Raw genomic sequence first — 6,837 nt, 5'->3', positions numbered from 1 at the left:
TAATAAAGCCGGCTGTGCGGCTTCCATTCATTTTGGCAATGGATGGTGACGAAGGTGATTCCTGAGGGAGAGAGAAGGATGCTGGTGCAGCGGAGCACTGGCCCAGCTCCTTTCTTCCCAGCGCTCGAGGCATAGGGGCTCGAGCTTCAAAGACAAGTGGCAGCATTTTGGAACTGAAACTTGGACCCTTTGGTGAGGCAGAGCAGGCCCCTCTGTCTCTGATGCCACGGCCCTCGTTCCTGGCTCCCCTGGGACAGAGGGGCCTCAAGCCTGCCCTCCTCAGTTATGGGACACCAGTATATGCAGTAACCCGGGCACGTGCAGTCCCCACATGACGGCAGAAAGGAGGCCACGGCGAGGCCTCCAGTTAGGAGGGTGGAAATGCCAACCTTGAGTACGCTCAGGCAGCCTTCAGCAGCCTCAGTGACCATCACAAAGAGGAGGAGAGGGGGATGGCTGATCTGCCATGTGAGACTTAAGCCTTAGGCCCATTCGTTCCCTAAACTCCCACCATGCTAGGTGCTGGGTAAAGAGGTGATCCGTGGAGGGATCAGGCTGCATCAGGGCTGTGAAAAAGGCAGAAGGATAAAGGCTCCTAAGTGCCTGGGCTGGCTCTCAGCTCTAGATCTTGGGAGTCAGTTTGCTGGTATGAGCAGTCTCCTCACTTCTAGGAGCCTTGGTTTTTTTCTTCTGCACAATGGGTATAAATCTCATAACATTTATTTTGAAGATGTGAGGAATACATGTGCTGTGCAAAATTTTTTTTCTAAATGACCAGTGTGAGTTTGCCAACCTCTTTCCTCACTTGTAAGGAAGCCAGATTTTTACATCCAAAGGTAAAACTCTAGGCGGAAGCTTCTTTGAGCCAGGCTCACTACCAAACTCAGGAGGAGGGTTGCTGCAGACTGAACGTTTGTGTCCAGGCAAAATTCCTATATTGAAACTTAATCCCCAGTATGATGGTGTTAGTAGAAGAGAACTTTTGGAGGTCATTAGGTCATGAGGGTGGAGCCCTCATGAATGGGATTAGTGCTCTTTTAAAGAGACCCTGGAGAGTTCCCTCATCCCTCCCACCATTTATGGACATAGGAAAGAGGCCCTCACACATACAAATCTGCTGATGCCTTGATCTTGGATCCCCAGCCTCCCACACTGCAAGAAATAAATGTTTGTTGTTTAAGCCACATAATCTGTGGTATTTTTGTTATAGGACTTGGAGCAGACTGAGACAAAGGTAGAATGCAGAAATGAACTATCAAGGAACCTACTGAAGCCCTAGGAAGATCTTTACTTCACATCTTCCACTCAAATAAGCCCCTGGTGGATTGAAGGTTACTTTTTTTTTTCTTTAAGACTTTTTTCTTTAAGACTTGAAACTCACGACTCTGAGATCAAGAGTCGCATACCCTACTGACTGAGCCAGCCAGGGGTCCCTAACCAGTTACGTTTTAAATATTTAAAATAAATCTAGTAGGGTTTGTAGATGAATATATCTCAAACTTCCTTATGAAATGTGACTTTGGGAGCTTAAAAAGATGGAAAAAATAGAATTTTGGCTACTTAATTTTTTTAACTTTAAATGCACAAAAAATGAACAAAAAAAGGACAAATAACTTGGAAAAATAAACCCAAGTAACATGAAGAGGTGCAATGCCCTTAATAAATGAAAATTTTGTATGCAATGATATGAAAACTACTACTATCCCCAAAGGAGAAATGGATAAAGGACTTACATAGATCACTCACAAATGCAGACATATTAAATATAAGTAAATGTGCAATCTGGGATTAAAAGCAACATGACTCAACTTCACAAAGATCTCTTTTAAAATACCCAGTTCTGTTGGGGTGCTTGGGTGGCTCAGTAGGTTGGGCGTCTGACTTCGGCTCAGGTCATGATCTGTCAGTTGACGGGTTCGAGCCCCGCATCAGGCTCTGTGCTGACAGCTCAGAGCCTGGAGCCCGCTTTGGATTCTGTGTCTCCCTCTCTCTGCTCCTCCCCCACTCACATTCTGTCTGTCTGTCTCTCTCAAAAATAAACATTAAAAAAAATTAAAATACCCAGTTGTGTCAAAGGTATAAAGAAATGGACACTTATGCTGCCACTGGGCTGTCTGACAATATGAGGCTCCAGGCCTGGGTGCTGGCCCCAGGGACACCTGGAGGAACAGGTGCTCCAAAGACACGGTTCAGGCATCCTGCACCCACACCTGCCCACTCCCAGGTCTGTGGTTTTTCCACTAGGCTGGCTGCCTGCAGGATGACATCTGCAGCCCAGATCAAGTGGGAAACATGGTGTTTCAAGCCCAACAGTGTCATCTGCAAGGGCACGCAAGCAGCAGAGTTTCCCACATTATCCACAAACATGTGTAAATATCACGACGGCTCATAATGTAACCAAGAAAATCACTTCCCATTGTTTCCCCTTCAGTGATATTTTCTGCTTGGCTGAGTTTGCTTAGCACACTGGAAAGGCCAACTCATCAGTTCTTGTTGTTAATCAAGAGCAGTAATTGTCCGAGTTCAAAGCCTCCTGACTTAGACTCTGCTGAATAGGATAACAAGTTCCAAAAATGCTAAGTAGTAGTTTCTATAAATGGGACTTTTTAATAGGGAAGGCCCCTGAAGAGGGTTTGGAAAGAAAACCTTTCTGTGAAGTGGAATTAAAACATTGTGCATACTTTGTAGAGCATGGCAGATACATTCCTGAAACTCGTAGAAATTCTTACAGTGTGGACAGTGTGGATGCAGGCTAATTTTCTCATTTGCTCTGTGAACTCGTGTGTCCGATAAGGCAGTGCCAGCTGATGCAACAAACATACCCTATAACTGAAGTGTCTCCACACAAAACCATACACCTTTCACTCACCTGACGGTTAAATGTGGGTGTTCCTGGTAGGGAGGCAGCCTTCCACAAAGTGACTCAGGGATCGAGGTCCCTTGTATCTTTTGGCTCTGCCCTCTTTATGTGTAGCCTCCAAAGTTGTTTGTCTGCATCAAGGCTGCAAAAGAGATAAGCATCTGGAGTATCATGCCTTGGAAGATTTCCACAGGCAGGGCTGGAAATGGGAGACATCTTCACTCACATGTTATCGGCCACAACTCTGTCTTGTGGCCAGACCCAACTGCAAGAGAGGCTGAGAAATGTAGTCTACCTGTGTGCTGAAGAAAAAGAGGAAATGGGTCTGGGGATAGTTAGCCAGGCTGTATCTTCATGACGCCACGAATTCCAGAGCATTTCAATCTCAGCTTCACTCAGCTCTTTCCTGCCACCTCTGAGGCAGTGAAGGACGAACAGCCTGAAGCAAAAGGATGGCATGAATATGTCCTGCCCTCTCCGCTCCTCACCTTTGCCCTACCCTCGCCTGAACTCCAACTGACACCAGGTTTGGAGAACAAGTGTATTCCTGGCCTGCAGGTACTGAAGGAGTCCCACCACTTGTCATCTGCAGCTTTGCTCCTGGTCCACTCTGACTCCTGGTCCGCCCTGCTTCTCAATGCAAGACTCTTCGAGTTGAGCTCTGATCAATAATACCCATTAGCATTTATTAAGCACTGTTTACCAGGTGCTGACACTTAGTAGAATTTTTCCTGTTGTCCCCACATTGCACAGCCAAGACCCAAAGTTGAAACCCAAAGTTCTTGGAGCCTCTACCAGTTGGGTCCAGTCACCTTCTACAGTGCTACCTGAGAGATGACAATTTAAAGAATGACTATCAATAACATCCTCCTACCTTCATCCCTCCAGTACAAATATAAGAAGACTGAGACAGAAACAGGTGGCCAGCTTGGGCAAAATGCAGGTTCAGGTGTCCTGGGGCAGAACTGCTGCTTCCTATCTCCAAAGCCAAGGGAAAGTGGCTTTAAGAGCATCCCTTGGAAGTTTGGAGGTATTTTCAAGAAACGAAGACTGGAATTTCACTCCTTGTATGGCCTGAAGATTTGGTGACCTGTGCCTGTGTTTACTGAAGAAGGGGAAAGGAAACCAGACAAAAATATGGGTAAGCCTTATGGGTTGTGGGGGCACTATAGTTACTTGTCACCTTTACAACGCCTTACTGGAACCCTGCCCCAAAGGGCCTCTCCCTGGTGAGGGGACATCTGAAGGCTGTCAGCTGGAGGCTGTGTCATGTGGTGTGTGATGACCATCTTTGGTGGGGCTGGAGGAAGGAGAAGAAGCAGAGTCAGATCTCCCACATCCAGGAGTCAGGGAGGGGAGGCACACAGGCTTTCCAAATTATGGTAAAGGTGAGGAGAGTCTACAGATGTTATTAAAGTCCCTAATCAGTGGACTTTAAGTTAATCAAAGGGGAGATTACCCTGGTGGGCCTGACATAAGCAGGTGATTTCTTTAAGAGTATCTAGATGTCAGAGAAGCAGATGCCCTACTTTTGGCCTTGAAGAAGCAGAGTGTCATGTTGTGGAGAGGGCCATGTGGCAGGGAACGGTGGGCAGCCTCTAGGAGCTGAGGGCATCAGTTGTATAACCACAAGGAACCAAATTCTGTCAATAATCAGTGAACTTGGAAGAGGATCCCAAGCCTTAAATGAGATTGCAGCCCCAGACAATATTTGAGTTCAGTCTGGTGAGGCTTCAAGGGAAGGACCAAACTCCTGACCCACAGAAACTGTGAGATGATATATTTATGTTGTTTTAAGCCACTGAGTTTGGGGTTGTTATGCAACAATAGAAAACTAATACAGTTTCTCTGCAGGTTATGGGAGCTAAATAAAGATGCTGTCTACTTGGGAGGATGAGGGTAGAATATCAGTATTGAGTTACGTTTGAGACTAAAGTTCCAAAAAGAACAGGACTGAGCGATAAATTCCGGAATGAAACTGTTCTAATAACGAACTTACTAGAAAGTTCTAAAATATGCCTAAGATGTCAGTAAAGAGACTGCTCCCCTACCAGAAAAGGTGGGGGAGGGGATAGTTCCATAGAGCACAGCTGGAGCAGCTGGGGGGAAAGTTAAACCATGTTCATACCTCAAAGAACTGTGACTCCTTAATAAATGGATTTCACATGCATTATCTCATTAAAATCCTTACATTAACCCTATGAGATAAGTACAATTGTTAGGATCCTCACTTTTACAGGTGAGGAAACTAAGCCTGGAGAGCTCAGATATCTTGCCCCAGCTCACACAGCTGGTGAACAGTGGGGTCAAGATAAGAAGCCAAGCTCTGTGATCCCAGAGCAGAATCTCTGAGAGTCATTGCACTCTGGCTGTGGGCTGAGTTTGTGAGTGGTCAGTGCCCTGGTCCAGCCACAGACAGTGAAGTCCTCATGGAGACACCAAGAGGATTTTGTTACTCCTCTTAAGAAAAGTACTCCCTGGGTGATACCTCTGGGCAGAGTTCCAGGGTTCCCTTATCCTAACATGCCTCACCTTGGCACTCCTTGGGTTCAGCTGAATGTTGAATCCAGGGAAAACTACAATTCCAGTCAAAAACCATGAATCAACTGGAATTTCCGGGAACCATCAGGGTCTACATTTTTAAAATGAACTGCCCGTTGTTTTCTCCTTCCTCCAGCCAATAAATGCTCCTTGATTTCTGCTCCATGCCAGGGTCTGGTCTGGGCACCGCGGCTGGGGACAGAGATGAATGAAATATGAACCCTGCCCTCATGGAGCTCCCCCTCTGGTAGTGAGGAGGCAAACCATATCAGGACAATGGTTGCACGAGCAAGTGGTGTCTGTGAGGTGCTGTGGGACACCCAGGAATGACAAGCAGGCACAGGATGTGGTAACAGTCATCATCACCTTTGCTGAGCAGTTAGGATGTGTCAGCTCACCAGGTGTAGCTGCCACAGCCCTGGAAGAAGGGCCTCTATCTTCCCCAGATGTGCAAACAGGTTCGGAGGTTGGCGTGTTTGTCGTTTTCCTCATTTTCCACAGAGAGATTAAGCTGTCCCGGGAGGAGGTGGGCTGAAAGAGGAGCTGGATGGATGTCCATTTGGCAACATTGAAAAGGTTCCTCTGAGAGTGACTGGACTGGGGGCCTCCAAGGTATAAAATGGTATTTCATTCATTTTTAGGTCTTAGCACTAAAAAAAGATAACACATACTTGTGTGAAAAAATCCAGAGCAAAAAAGTAGGCAGTAAGTCTCATTCCCACCTCTGAAGCCCCCAGTTCTTTCCCATGACTACAGTCTCTTTTTATTCTTCCAGAGATAATTTATGCATATATAGACATCATATGTATATACACATCTCTTTTTAAAAATTTTGCCTTTATTTTTAGTGAGAGAGAATGAGTTGGGCAGAGGGAGTGGGAGAGAGAGAATCTTAATCAGACTCCATGCTGAGCATGGAGCCTGATGTGGGGTTTGATCCCACAACCATGGGATCATGATCAGAGCCAAAATCAAGAGTTAGATGCTCAACTAACTGAGCCAGCCAGGCGCCCCCACATCGCTTTATTTAAAATATTTTTAGAGAATCTAGTTTCTTAATAAAATTTCCTTTAAATTTTTTTAATGTTTTCTTATTTCTGAGAGAGAGAGAGAGAGAGAGAGAGAGAGAGCAAGCAGGGGAGGGACAGAGAGAGAGAGAGAGAGGGAGACACAGAATCTGAAGCAGGCTCCAGGCTCTGAGCTCTCAGCACAGAGCCTGACGCAGGGCTCGAACTCACAAACTGTGAGATCATGACCTGAGCCAAAGTCGGACGCTTAACTGACTGAGCCCCCAGGAATAAAATTTCCTTTTGAAAGAGACCAATGTTTTCTTGGCAAAGCTAGAAAGAATAGAAAAAAATTAAAAACCCTTAAGTATTTATTTTACTACCCATATTAGAATACATCAGCTATGAATGACTGAAAAACCCAGAATA

At 45.8% G+C, this 6,837-nt stretch overlaps 2 long non-coding RNA genes across 4 annotated transcripts in view; both read right to left on the bottom strand.

Moving 5' to 3' along the window:
• Nucleotides 1–1,560: 1,560 nt before the first annotated feature.
• On the bottom strand, nucleotides 1,561–3,839 carry LOC128778613 (uncharacterized). The gene is made up of 2 exons (XR_008424253.1): nucleotides 3,735–3,839; nucleotides 1,561–3,299 (listed from the first exon to the last, which is right to left on the bottom strand). It is a non-coding gene; the product is annotated as an uncharacterized LOC128778613 (long non-coding RNA).
• Nucleotides 3,840–3,865: 26 nt separating this feature from the next.
• Nucleotides 3,866–6,837, bottom strand: part of LOC109270138 (uncharacterized) — a 78,892-nt gene continuing 75,920 nt past the window's right edge. For 2 of the 3 annotated variants that reach the window (XR_002081446.2, XR_002081448.2), the window contains 2 exons: nucleotides 5,393–6,051; nucleotides 3,866–3,965 (listed from right to left, as the gene is read on the bottom strand). This is a non-coding gene — a long non-coding RNA (uncharacterized LOC109270138). The remainder of the gene's footprint in view (nucleotides 3,966–5,392; nucleotides 6,052–6,837) is intronic. The other variant, XR_002081447.2, reaches the window with a different exon arrangement.

The sequence above is a fragment of the Panthera pardus genome, unplaced genomic scaffold (genome assembly GCF_024362965.1).
Source record: "Panthera pardus isolate Hobbes unplaced genomic scaffold, ASM2436296v1 HiC_scaffold_20, whole genome shotgun sequence".
In the NCBI taxonomy this organism is placed as follows: domain Eukaryota; kingdom Metazoa; phylum Chordata; class Mammalia; order Carnivora; family Felidae; genus Panthera; species Panthera pardus.
This window is presented reverse-complemented; position numbering and strand designations above follow the sequence as displayed.